The sequence below is a fragment of the Bos javanicus genome, chromosome 15 (genome assembly GCF_032452875.1).
Source record: "Bos javanicus breed banteng chromosome 15, ARS-OSU_banteng_1.0, whole genome shotgun sequence".
NCBI lineage: Eukaryota > Metazoa > Chordata > Mammalia > Artiodactyla > Bovidae > Bos > Bos javanicus.
Window position 1 is genome coordinate 67,056,016 of NC_083882.1, and position 14,413 is coordinate 67,070,428.

Sequence of the window (14,413 nt, forward strand, 5' to 3'; positions counted from 1 at the left end):
TTGTATTGAGCCCAGGAAATCTGACCATGAGTGCTGTTCAGTGTTTTTATAGAAGGTTGCAGATAAGGGAAACAATGCTTGGTTAATCCACAAAGTTGTCTTTGGTTTTATTCAATCCCAACCATCATCCTTTCAGTATTCCATTGATGATTGTTAGAGCCAGAACCGTCAGTAGTGTAAAAAAGAAAGGTATTAGAAATAAGGTTGTTTGACCTGGTCATTTCTTGAGGACTTAGTTTAAACAAGCTTATTTCTCAATGAGGAGACTTAATTTCTTTCAGATCCAGAGGGTCATGGTTGTGTTTTTATTTCACATGGGTAAGATTTCAACAGTGGTCTGTGTTTGAACATTTCAAAAATCTTGCCTTTATTTTATAAAGGGTGGGGGGAACAAACACCTCTTGAAGTCTTATTATATCAGACTTTGCACTAAGAAACTTTGATATATAATCTGCCCCCCAAAAATGAGATAAGTACTATCATTTCCACATGACATAGATAAGTCCACTGAGGCTTAGAGGACTTAAATTTGTCCAAAGTCATATAACAGGGAAGAGTCAATTTTGACTCTTCCCTGCTAGATCTATGTCTTTTGTTATTATAATCACACATAATGCCTGCCTCTGAGAATCCTGCTCTTCTGCTTCTGCTGCTGCTAAGTTGCTTCAGTTGTGTCCAACTCTGTGCGACCCCAGAGACGGCAGCCCACCAGGCTCCCCTGTCCCTGGGATTCTCCAGGCAAGAACACTGGAGTGGGTTCTGCTTGACTGTTAAGCTAAAGTGCCTTTATTCAGAACTCCTCTACCTGTAAATGGCAGGAAGGAAGACATTAACAGATCACCCTGTTTGAGGCTTGCTACTCTAGGAGATACTTGCAATGTTAAATGGCCTTTTTAGTTTGTTTCCTCACCACCCCCCATCACTGATGTATAAAAAAATCTGGTATCCAGACTCTGACAGGATGGTTATTTTGAGACGTTAGTCTGCCATCTTGGTCAGGCGACTTTCTAAATAAAGCTCTGAAGATGTCTTTCCTTTCAGGGCCTCAGTTGTTGATAAGATCATTTTATAGTTGATTAACTGGTGGCTTTTCTTTCTTTCTTTTAAATATCATAGAGTGGCTCAGTCACTGGGGGGAAAAAAAAATCCTCGTCTTTAAAAACCATCGCACTGGTATTTGAAAATTTCATTCTGGGGATCCAGACCTAATGTCATAATCTTCACTTTGTTTATTAACAATGTATGTGCAGTATTTCAACCATTCATCTGTAGAAAATTTAAATCAATAAGGACTTTGTGGATTTCTTAATGAGTTCTCTATCCTAGGGAATTTGTCGGTGTGCATATGAATAGTCTCCTGTGGTCATTCCTTTTGTACTGCCCTTGTACATGTAGTATACACATAAACTTGAATTGTAGCCTTTTTTCATTTCCACCTTTTTTTTTTTTTTTGCAGAGATAGATTGATACAGAATTGATGTGAGAAATAGTGTGAGGCCTTCTGAAAGATCTCTTCTGTGTTGTGTTCATCATTTAAAGTTGGTTCCCTAGAGTTGCCTCTATATATGCAAAACTAAATTCTTGCTAAAACCAATGCTTATAGAAACTATCATTTGTTAACTGTTTATTATAAATTAATATTTCAGTGCCTGAGTGTTGGGAATAAAATATTTTGTGGGTTTTGTACAGGCTATGAGTTTAATAATTTGGGAACAGAGACAGTGGTACCGTGATGAGCAGAGGGTACTGTTTTACAAGGGAAGAGTCCCCTTTGGAGCTAAGAAGAAGGTTGAGTGATGCTAAGCAGTGGTGGGGCATCAGCGGTGAACTGGAGTTAATTCATGGTTTGGGCAGGGGCTGGAGATTCAAGGTTTACCTTAAAACATGTACAGTTAAAGGAGCCAACTTATTTACTGGGCAGTTACTGTGAGCTAGGTACAGTCATGGTAATGTTATTTGAACCTCTCAACAGTCAAGCAGGTAGATATTCTTTTCCCTATTTTAAGATGTGAAAAATGAAGACTCAGAGAGGTTAATTACTTTCCTGATGTCACACAGCTATTAACTCAAGCCCCTTGTTCTTTCTAGTATATTCTGATATGTATTCTTGAAGGCCTTCCATGAAGAACCTAGGATCCCAGGATCTCAAGAAGGTCCTAGTTGTTCACATGGAAGTTTCTGAATCAGAGCAGTGTGGTTGCATTAAAATGAGAGGACAGGGGCTGGGTGAACATTGGAGGAACTCAAGGGACAGTCTGGGTAATTCTGAGAGCAGTTATTCCATGGAAGAAAGAGAAAGGCCCAGAAGGTACTGTGACTGTAAGAATTACTGGTGCTGGTCTGGCAGGGGCTGGCTGTCACCCTGGTGGGCAGGACCTGGTGATCAGCCTGCCCAACAGGTGCTGAAACGGGAGAATGCGGGAGGAAGTACTGCCACCTCTCTTGGCCTGGCTTCTGCTGTGAAGAAGCCTCGTTAGAAGCCCTAGGTTATAGTCAATTTAAATTAGGGAGCCCCAGAGTTGTCTCCGTTTTAATTGGACTTGACTCTTTGAGGTAACAGTCACCCAGTCTCTCTCTCTTTAAATATTCTTTTCTTATGCTTTGCCAGTTTATGACCTTTGTAGATCAATCCTTGGATTCCATTTAGAAAGAGAAAGAGAGAGAGAGAAAAAAATAGTAAAGGTTAGTGATTACCTAAATTGGATTAAGTTCTGTCTAGCAGCCGTTTAAAGAAATACTGCTTGCTCTTTAATTACTGTCAACTAGGAATTTAAATGGTCTATTAAATTTAAGCTGACTTTTTTTTTCCCCCCTCTGATAGTTCCAACTCCTAACATATTCTGGTGATTTGGGGGCTTTTTAAATATTCTTCAAATGTGTGGAGGACATTCTCTGTCTCCTCCCTTTAAAAAATATTCCATTTCTGTAGCAGGATAATAAATGATATTATTATAAACTGGCTTCGTTACGAAGCAGAAGCTAGCAGCCTGGTTTAGCTGGCTCTGTGCTGATTGGAGAGCAAGTCAGTTATCTGAGTTCTTTGTCAGAAATGTGAGGACTCCTCTGTGAGGTTTTGGGGATGGGGTATGGCTTCCTAATTTTTCTCTGTAGTTAAAGGTTAGGTTTAAAATGAAAATCAACCACCTTTACTCTGTGTAACCTTTCAGTCAAAAATATGAGTGATCTTTTTGGAAGCGGGTGGTATGTATGCTTTGAGGCTAGGTCCAGAGTGAGCTGGGGTCTTCCCTGGTGGCTCAGCAGTAAAGAGTCTGCCTGCAATGCAGGAGCCACAGGAGATGCAACTTGGGTTGGGAAGATCCCCTGGAGGAGGAAACAGCAACTCACTCCAGTATTCTTGTCTGGAAAATCCCCATGGGCAGAGGGGTCTAGCTGGTTACAGTCCATAGGGTCTCAAAGAGTTGGACAAGACTGAAGCAGCTGAGCACACACGCACACATGCACGCGTGCACACACGCATGCACACACACACTAGGGTGAGGTGAGTGAGCTGTCAAGGGCATGGCCCTGAGAGAGATACCTCACTCGCCCTCTTCCTAGCCCTGTTGTGCTTATGGGTGAACTGTGCCCAGAGGGTCCTGGAGAGCCACGGGACTCACCCTAAGATCCCTCTCCCTCTTGACCATGGCCTCTGGAAAAACCAGGTCAACATCTACCCCTGCCAATGCCCAAACAGCCTCTCATAATTATTTTATGATTTATTTTGCATATAATCATAGGCTCCAAAAAACATGTACTTACCTCTGAGTACACCTCACCTTAATTTTGGGGGGTAAATATGAGATTTCTCTCACATACTCATCAGTGTTCTGGTTTCACTTTAGCTGGCCACCACACACCAGCAACACCTCCAGTTTCTTGCTTCTCTCCTCATTTGTTACAGAACTTTCTTCAACTTTGCTGGCTCTTCTGGATGCAGGCCGAGTTCTGTGTTTTGTTGAAGGCATCTGTGACAACGGTTGTTTCTAGCAAATACTAGGATTAAGGGACTGCTTGGGACTGCCTTGGCCATTCGAGAACTAGAATATATGTCCATTTAGCTGAGCCTGGGAGAATACGTGAAGGAATTTGTTTTCCTCTTCTTCCCAAGGACTGGGGGCAAAAATCCAGCAAGGACTCTGATGTGCGTCTGTATTATTCTGAACTAAGCTGCCTCAAACCCTGTTACAACCTGCTCGTGACCTCAGCTGCGTAAATCCTCCGTGTAAAGCCTTTTACGCTTGTCGTTGAATTCTAAATACTCCTCTGGAACGGCTTCAGCATTATTCCCCAGGTATCGTTGGGGGAGACCACATCAACTGCTGCCGTCATTTTGGAGAACTCTGCTACTTGCCGGCCACTGGAGTCCACCACTGTGGCAGCTGTGTGGCCAGTTTCATTGTAAAATATCTGCTGGCAAAAGTGGTGGGTGAACATGGTTATCCCATGCAGTGTTCTGAGATCATTTAAAAAAATCTCAGCCAGCAGGATAATCGATTCCTTTCAGGCTTCAGAAAAGTCCCCAAGACACCCCCAAAGGTCAGTATCAACTTTGCAGATGAGTGGTGGTAGTGGTTTAGTTGCTAAGTCATGTCCGACTCTTGCAGTCCCGTGGACTGTAGCCTGCCAAGCTCCTCTGTCTGTGGGATTCTCCAGGCAAGAACACTGGAATGGGTTGCCGTTGCAGACGAGAAAGTTGTACAAAGAGGTCATATGTTGGTCCTGGCTGGCGTCTCGGAGATAGTGCAGGACAGGGATTTGAGATCTGGATTGAGCTAGATTTGAGATCAGAGATTGCCATGGGCAAGCAGTCTGACCTGGGGCCAATTGCTCACTGTTGCTGTCTACAAAATAACGCGATTGGTCTCCTGCGAAGGTTCCTTCCTGTGCAAAAATTCCGGCATGGCCAAGGAAGCCTGGTCTAGGGCTGTGCTTCTCCAGGTATATGCAGATCACCCAGGGATCTTGTTAAATCACAGAATCTGATTCAGTGGGCATGCGTTGGGGCCTGACTGTCTAACAAGCTCCCAAGTGATGCCGATTCTGCTGATTCTCAGGTCTCAAGTTAAGTAGCCAGGCGCTAGAGTCTGACCAGGGTCTCAACCTTATCCATATTGACACTTGGGGCTGCATAGTTCTTTGTCATAGGAAGCTGTCCTGTGTGCTATAGAATGTTTAACAGCATCCCTGACCTCTATTGGCTAGATGCTTGTGGTACACTCCACACCTCCCCACAGTATAGCAGCCAAAGATACCTCCAGACATTGCTGAATGTCTCCCTCAGGAGGAGATGGGGGCAAGATCACCCTTGGTTCAGAACATTAGTTTTTGCTAGACCGGTGTTGTAAAGGCTGGCTGTACATCAAGATAGCCTGGAGTTCTTCTCTTTGAAATATGCAAAAGTACTCGTCCCAGACTTGAGTCCTGGTGCTATTGCCCTTTCATAACTGTGGGACCGGAGACAAGTTCCTTCTCTGGCCTCTGAACCGGAAACTCTTTACTTCTAAAATAAATAGGGGTCATAGTGATGCCTACTTCTGAGAGTTGTTGGGGAGATCAGATGAGGTGAATGTGAAAATGAGCTTTAGAAACTAGTCATCCCTTGGTATCTGTAGGAAACTGGTGCAGGAGGTCTCTCTTCCCTGGACTGAAGTCCAAGGATGCTCAAGTCTTTACACTTGGGCCTCTGTATTCGAGGGCTCAGAACCCACAGATCCCTAAAGCTGACTCTATAAAGTGTTGTGCAGGTGTCAGTGGTGAGTGGTATACCACAGGCCTCTGAAGTTTTATTTTACTGGTTTGATTATTTTTCCCAGGACTGGATTCATCTTCCTACAGGCCTCCCTGAATGACCATCACACTCTTTCCTTGTTATTCCTCTGGCCCTGGCAGGTAGGAACTATACTTGTTTTTCTGTAGTCACTCTTTAAGCCAAGGGGCCTCAAACTGGCAACCCAGGCGCCAGACTTTGGCATCAGAAATGTCCTGTTTGGTTTGAATCCTGTTTTGGAAAAAAAAAAAAAAGATTATTTGCTCCAGTATTTAAAAATTGGGAGATTTGACATGTAAACCCGGGCTTCCAGCTTTTCTTTAAGAAACAGAAAGAAGCCTGAGGGTTCTCCTTAGTCTGCTGCGGTCGCCCTGGGCCTCTGAGCCTGGGTGTGTTCTCTGCCTCAGGCCACTGCAGGCTTTGCGTTGTTTGCCATCTGTGCTTTAGGCCTTCCTGTGTTTTTCTTTAATCCTGACCAAATTCCTGTTCTTTTTTCTCTTTTCTTTATTATTGATAGGACCACGTCTGGCTCTTCTTAGTGCTCTGGATAGTGGGTGTTTACTGATATTTATTAAAGCGTAATATTTGGTCCCATCCTTGCCAGATTTTAAAAAGGTACCTGTTGAGCTTTAGCTATGAAAGCTTGTTTTTTTCTTCCCCAAATTTCCTTCCCACTGTCCAGTGCCCATATTCTTTAGAGAAACAGACAAGAAAGAGGAGAGCATGTATTTTTCGGGTGACCTTTCGTTTGCTTTGTAACTGGAGAAGGCGATTTAATCTTTCTGCCTCGGTCTTGTCTCAACTGTCCATCTTCAATTACAGTCGTTGGTGTAATAGTGCATTTACAGCATGACTTTTGAGTATTTCCTGTGAGCCCCTGAGCCCTTTGGGGGCAGATACTCCATTCTTCCTCGTCCCGAACGGTTTTTTCCTACTCAGATCCTGGCACACAGCAGAGCTTCTAACGTGGTTGTTACATGAACTTGAATCGAACTCATGACCTCCCTGAAATGATCAGATCCCAAGAGCCCCTTTAGGCTCCTGACTCTCTTCAGTGCTCTTTGCACTTGGCCCCATGACATGGGAGAAGAGCCCTTTGCCTTCGCCTCCTTTTCTTATGAGAAAGCACTCCATCTTGTTCCTGCAACGAGAGAGTGAAGCTAATTTTTAATAAATCACACATGTTATTCTAGAGCACATTTCCCCACACTGAAATCTCTTGCTGGCTGCCAGACAGTAGCTGCTGACCGCTCTGTCACCCCTCAGGGTTTTATGTATGTTCCATGTCAGCAATGTAATTGCTGACATCATGCGTGGTCAGTCTCTGCGACCACTGGTGTCTAGACTTTTCAGTTTATCATCTGGGAGGCACTGCAGAATCACTCTGGATGGCATTTATGGGCCACACCCAAACAATTTGCACTCCAAGAAACTTGATACTTAAAGTGGGGTTTCGAGAGGAGTAAATAAGAGGTGTGGTTATTCCCCACAGTTTTGTTTGACTTGTATCACAGGAGGGGATTATTCTGATGATTATATCGTGGTTAGTAGGCCTGGGAGATGATGCTGGAATGAAATAATTATTTCTAGATGGATCGGGATTGTCAGTGCTCTGAGTTCTGGGGAGATTTTGCCAACCTTGTGAAACAGAGAGAAACAGGCGCTTGCTTCCTGTTTGTGCCAATATTTACTCTTGCACAAATTCGGACTCCCAGACTCTTCCGTCTGCGTCTGATTTCCAGCGGAGGACTGAGAAAGTTGTCTCATTCTTCCTGTTGAACTTTTTCATAGTCCAAACTTGACTCCTAACATTTTCTTGTTTGTGAGAATGTCTGGCTCCCGCTGGTTTTTGTCTCCTACAAGTTGCAAAGGTGGGTCTTAATCCAAATGAGTGTGTCATGTCCAGCAGCCGGCGCCTTCCTCTGCTGTGCTTGTAGGTTCCACTGACCAGCAGGCAGACCTAGGACTTCTTGCCCACATGGCCTAGGTCCAGTGATGCTAAGGTGGACCCCAGTTCAAGCAGAAAGAAGGGTGTTTTTCTGGTCCCTTGTGTATGCTTGGCTCAAATGGTGAAGAATCTGCCTGCAATGCGGGAGACCCAGATTCGATCCCTGGGTTGGGAAGATCCCTTGGAGAAGCGAATGGCTACCCACTCCAGTATTCTTGCCTGGAGAATCCTATGGACAGAGGAGCCTGGCGGGCTGTGATCCATGGAGTTGCAAAGAGTGGGACATGACTGACCGACTAACACTTTCAGAAATGGAAGGGTTGTTCCACTTGCTGGCGTGGAAGTCCACATTTCATCCCAGTATTCAACCTTATTTCCTGGGCATCTTTTATGTGCTTAGCACTGTGCTCATAGCAGGATACGACAGTGAGCGAGTCCAGCCAGCTCTCACACGTCTTTAAAGAACTTACGTGCTCTCAGGGCCAGTCAGGCTGTGAACCAGTAAACAAGCACAATGACTTCAGCTCTCTCGAAGGGACTATGAAGAAACAAAAACCTCCTTCCTGTAAAGGACAGAGCTCACGGGCTGCCTGAACTGGGTAAGAAGCTGTTGGCGATGGTTGAGAAGGGAAGTATGGGAGGTGGACATGTGGCAGACCTGTTGTTAAAACTTGGGGGTTCAGGTCGTGGAATCAGGTGGGATTTGACTTTTGGTCCCACTTAACTAGTCTTCTGACTCTGGGCAAGTTAATTCCCAGGCTTCAGTTTCTTCCTCTGGAAAATGAAAATAATAAAAGCTGCCTCATTGGGTTAGGACAGAAATGGACTGAGATGATAGTTGCTCACAGAGGCTCAGCATTACCCCACCATCTGGGCCAGCCTCTGATGATGGTTAGTATATTCTTACCAGCACCAACACGAGGAAAATCATCATGGGAAACAAGTGGTCTGGAAAATGGTCCCACTGTTCTTAAAGACGTACGGGCACCAGGTAGCTCAGATCTTGTTTCCTAGGTTGGCTTAGCAGGCTGTTTGCTATATGTTTCTTTTAGTGAGGATCTCAGGGGCTGCTGACTGGCCCTGTTTGAAGAGTGTATCTGAGTGTGTATGTAGTGTAGAGGGGAGGAGAGGGTGCTTGTGACTCCACTGAGGAGGCAATGATGGAGTAAGGGTGAGATAAGAGAGAGAGCTGGTTAGTTAAGAGGCTGACCAATTAGATGATACGGCAAGTGGGAGATGACAGAAGGCTGAGGGCTGGTTCTGCGTTTGCACTGTGTCATGGTCTAATCCCCCTCCTGATCTGTCAAAGGTGCCTGGTTATGTGGGCCTCACAGGGTAGGGGTTGAACACATGGCTGGCAATGCTGAGAGGTTACCATGGCCATCAGCAAGTCTCGTACTTAACTGAGAAATCAATAAATCTTAGGAAGGGAAGTTACTTTTCCAAGGCCACAGTGGCTGGGTAGTGCGGGCTTACATTATACTCTGATTAGGCTCTGGGTAAAAAGTGTGAGAAGGCTGGTGGTCATAGCTATGATGGGATAAAATAAAGGTCACAGACCCATATGCATGCTAAGTTGCTGTAGTCGAGTCCAACTTTGTGACTCTATGGACTGTAACCCACCAGGCTCCTCTGTCCATGGGATTGTCCTGGAGAGAATACTGGAGTGGGTTGCCATTTCCTATTCCAGGGGATCTTCCTGACTGACCCATGGATCTCCTGCAGCCCCTGTATTGGCAGGCAGATTCTTTACTACTGCCCCAGCTGGGAGGGGTTATGTGAGGCCCCTAAGGTGTTAGTCCACCTGGTGAATTAGTTGCCAACTCTTCCACATTGAGTGATTTAAACATTTTAATAGGTCTGGATTTGGGTCTTCTCTTGAAAACTTCAGATCTGGGACAGCTGGGCTTTTATCCTAAGATGGCAAAATCCAGATTGGATTGGTCTGTGGATGCCTCCTTGAACCTGGGTTGTTTCTGTCCACTCTTTGGGATGTTTTAGGCACAGCCCTTTGGGATGGTTTGTGATGCATGATGTGAAGATGGAAAGAAATTGGTTCTCCCCTTCATCTTTTCTTACCAGGGTTTATTTTCTGGCCCATATATCCCTCCACAAGGCAGCTCCTGTTGTAGAATAAATGCTAAATAAGTAAATTTGTGTTGAATGAATGAGTGGTAATTGATAGAGCACTGCCCTGGGGATCAGGAGCCCAGTTTGAATCCAACTTCTAAGAGCTGAGTGACTTTGACCAAATCGTATAAGCTATGATGTATTTGACTTTTGAGAAGGGGAGGGAAGTTGGGGGGGGTCACTTGTTTTTACTTATTTATTTGAAAACAGTAATACATTTTCATGTTTCAAAATTTAAAAAGTACATAAGGGTTTATAGAGAAAAGTGCTCCCCACTGTGTTCCTGCCACCCAGCTTCCTTCCTGGGGAAAACCAGGGTTACCAGTTTCTGGTCTGTCTTTTCAGAGATGCTTTATGCTTATTGAGTGAAATATGCAAATATGCTTTTTTCATCTTTTTTATGTAGATGGGAGCCTAACATAAACATGATTCTATGTTTAGCTTTTCAACACGCTTCATTCAGAGCATCCCCAGAGAGCACCCCAGTCAGTGCGTGAAGTTTGTTGACCCTTCTTTCTGAGATCCCAGCATATGGGACACTGTAGCTGACAGAGCCAGTCCTCCGTGCTAAGCATTTAGGGTCTTCCCGACCCACGGCTGTTATAAAGAAGGCTGCAGAAGAGCTCTGGTTTTAGAACCCACTCGACACGCCCAGAGTAACATCCCTGGAAGTAGCATTGCTGTGTCCGAGGACACAACCTTCGTCATTTTGTGTGCGTTAGTCGCTCAGTCATATGTGACTGTTTGTGACCCCGTGGACTGTATCCTGCCAGGCTCCTCCATCTGTGGGATTCTCCAGGCAAGAATACTGGAGTAGGTTTCCATTCCCTTCTCCAGAGGATCTTCCCAACCCAGGGATCAAACCCGGGTCTCCCGCATTGCAGCAGATTCTTTACCATCTGAGCTACCAGGTTGTAATCTTGTCAAATTTCCCTCCCTGGCAGTTGCCCCAGACTACACTCCATCAAGCCCTACACCATGACTGGATGTCCCATCTGGGAACCTATGGAGGCTTCGTGGAGAACAGTGTTCTATAAAAATTTAATACTAGCTCCAGTTAGGGGGTTTCCTACCGTGGGTGAGGCCATGATCTAGGCTGCCTCATTTAATGCTAACAACGTTGAGATAAATATCACATTCATTTGACAGATGAGGAAACAGAGATTCGGAGAGGTTGAGCCATTTATCCAGGTCACCCAGCTGATACACTGTAGAGGTTGGATTGAACCCAGGCTTGTCGGATTTCAATACTAGGATGTTTTCATGCAGTAAAGCTGTCTGTAATTTGAGGTATCAGACTCCTCAGCTGATACTTGTTTATGGTTTCTTTGTCTCCCAGCAAGACCATCACTCTCTGGCTAGTTCATTTGCTCATTCATCGAATATCTGTGGGATTCTTGCACTATACTACGTTCTGGGGATGCACTTGACCACAGAGTAGACACATTATGGACCTCATGGAAACAAAAAGGAATATTTCTGTAGTGATTTATTCTGGAGTTCGCAGCCTCTGGGATCTAATGCCTGATGATCTAAGGTGGATCTGATGTAATAATAATAGAAATGAAGTGCACAATAAATGTAATGAACTTGAATCACCCCCAAAGCATCCCCTGGCCCCATCCATGGAAAAACTGTCTTCCACAAAACTGGTCCCTGGTAAGGAGGGTGCTCTGTGGGGTGGTGTGACCTGAATGGGGTTGGGGGGTGGGCGGAGAAGGAGTAGGACCTCTCTGAGCAAGTGAAGTTTAGGTGATAAAGGGTGTGCAGGTTTGAGCCTGGATAAGTGAGTAGGAACTATTTCCCACGGAGGGCACAGCACATGCAAAGGTCCCGGGGCAGGAGAGAGCAGGTAGTATTAGAGGAAATGAGGGGAAGCTGGTGTGCAGAGTGAAGGGAAGTGAGAATGTGAGGATGAGGTTTGGGGATTTATTCTAAGACCTGTAGGGAGCCTTTGAAAGCATTGAAGCAACAGCTCTGTGAGCATTGCAGGCACTGGGGTGTTGGGTTCTTGTTCAAAGCAGCATCTCCATTTCCTTCTCTGTAAGATGGGGAAGATGATAGCACACAGGGCTTTCAAGCATTTTTTAAAAATATAGTTATTTTTAATTGAAGGATAATTGCTTTACAATATTGTGTTGGTTTGTGCCATACATCATCATGTATCAGCCATAGGTATACATATGTCCCCTCCTCTTGAACCTCCCTCCCACCTCCACCCCATCCTACCCCTCTAGGTTGTCACAGAGCCCCAGTTTGAGTTCCCTGGGTCATACAGCAAATTCTCACTGGCTATCTATTTTACATATGGTGGTGTATATATTTCAATACTACTTTCTCCATTCATTCCACCCTCTCCTTCCTGCCTCCATATGCACAAGTCTGTTCTCTGTGTCTGAGTCCCCACTGCTGCCCTGTAAACAGGATCATTGGTACCATCTTTCTAGAGTCCGTATATATGTGTTAATATATGTTATTTGTTTTTCTCTTTCTGACTTTCTCTGCATAATGGACTCTAGGTTCATCCACCTCATTAGAACTGATTCAAATGCATTCGTTTTTATGGCTGAGTAATATTCCACTGTATATATGTACCACAGCTTCTTTATCCGTTCATCTGTCAGTGGACATCTACGTTGTTTCTGTGTCCCAGCTGTTGTAAATAGTGCTGCATTGAACGTTGGGCTACAATGAACATGTGTCTTTTTCAGGGGCTTTCTAACATTTTGACAGTAGGAAATACCGATATATTTAGTCTCAGTAAATGTGTGATATGCACGTTTCCCCCAAATGGGTGCACTCTGATATTTTCTAATCTATATCATGAAAGATTTTGGGTCAAGTCCCCCTGAATTCCTTTCAGAGGTGCCAAGATAATGCGTGTCCAGTGCCTGTCCTTTCCTTGCCCTCAGTGAATATGCCATCATTCTCTGTGGTCATCATGATCAAGATTGCTCTGGCCATAGTTAAGAGAACGGATGGGTGGAGTTGAATGACGGTATCTAAATCCTGAGGGTGTGGAAGGTCATTGGCTCTTCATCTCTGTGTTCGTGTCCCAGGGGAGGAGCTCCTTGCTGGGCTTCCTGCCTTCAGGGGCACCTGGGTGGGGGTGAGGGGATCTATCAGATGAGCTGTCTATCTGGTTTCCCTGGGAACGGGTTTCTTCTGTTTTCTGTTTTCTGGGCGGCCACATCAGACTGAGTACCCAGTTTTGTTTGACTTCTTTGTTATTTACCCTCAGAATGGCTTTTTCCTGGAAGCCTCAGAGTCATTATAAGCCATCCACTTCTTTAAATTTTTGCCATGATCCTACTTCCCTTTTCAGAGGGTTGCAGTCTTAGTACAATAGAATTCATTTGCATTTTCCACTAGGTATACCCCCTACTTCTGCCCACTGGCCCAGCCCGTAGGCTGTGCCCCCTCCCCATGCCCTGGCCCTAGAAGCCGGGAGGAGAATGCAAGACACCACATTCTTCTCCAAGATACACATTGTGGATCCCGAGTTTCCAAAGTAACCCCGTGCAATGAGCCCGGCGGGGGAGCAAGGCCAGTGACAGCACCCAGGAACCCTTTAACTGCCTCATGCTTCGTGAACGCAGGACTCTGGCTTTCCAGATAACTGAAAAGCACCCAAAACTTAGCTACTTTAATCATTCTAGAAGCGTATTTTCCTAAGTGTTAGCCTCATTGGTCCTTCATGAGTGAACATCTACTAAAACCCCATGGTTTCTGTAACTCAGAGACTTAGGCAAGGAAGGTTTTGTGATGGTGACAGTGATGATGGTGGTGGTGGCAGTGGTAGCTGAATTGTGTCCCCTAGAATTTGTATCGGAGAAGGCGATGGCACCCACTCCAGTGCTCTCGCCTGGAAAATCCCATGGGCAGAGGAGCCTGGTAGGCTGCAGTCCATGGGGTCGCTAAGAGTCGGACACGACTGAGCGACTTCACTTTCACTTTTCACTTTCATGCATTGGAGAAGGAAATGGCAACCCATTCCAGTGTTCTTGCCTGGAGAATCCCAGGGACGGGGGAGCCTGGTGGGCTGCCGTCTCTGGGGTCGCACAGAGTCGGACACGACTGAAGGGACTTAGCAGAATTCGTATGGTGAGATCCAGCCCCTAGAACCTTAGACTGTGATTGTATTGGGTTGGCCAAAATGTTCATTCGGATTTTTCTGTAACATCTTACAGGAAAAAAGAACCCACAAGTTATTTTGGCCAACGTAACATTTTAAGATAGGGACTTTGAAGAGGTGACTGAGTTAAAACGAGCTCATCAGAGTGGACCCTCATCCAATATGACTAGAGTCCTTATAAGAAGAGGAAGTTTGGACAGAGAGACCCCGGGGATGCAGGCACACGGAGACAAGTCCACGCGAGGACACAGGGTGGCTGTCTGCAAGGCAGGGAGAGAGGCCTCAGGGGAGAACCACCTTGCTGACACCTTGATCATGAACTTGTAGTTCCTGAACCGTGAGAAAATAAATGTCTGTTGCTTGAACCCACCCCGTCTGTGGTATTTGGTTATAGCAGACTGAGCAGGCTAATACAGCAGTGGTGATGGTGGTA

General features: G+C 45.3%; 1 protein-coding gene across 11 annotated transcripts in view; it reads left to right on the forward strand.

Annotated features, from left to right (window-relative positions):
* Positions 1-14,413, forward strand: part of PRR5L (proline rich 5 like) — a 157,716-nt gene that overhangs the window by 80,957 nt on the left and 62,346 nt on the right. Inside the window, exon 1 of one of the 11 annotated variants that reach the window (XM_061381157.1) lies at positions 7,131-7,638. The exons of 9 other annotated variants lie outside the window; for them this stretch is intronic. The gene's annotated coding sequence lies outside the window, so the exon portion shown is untranslated. One more of the 11 variants, XM_061381156.1, reaches the window with a different exon arrangement.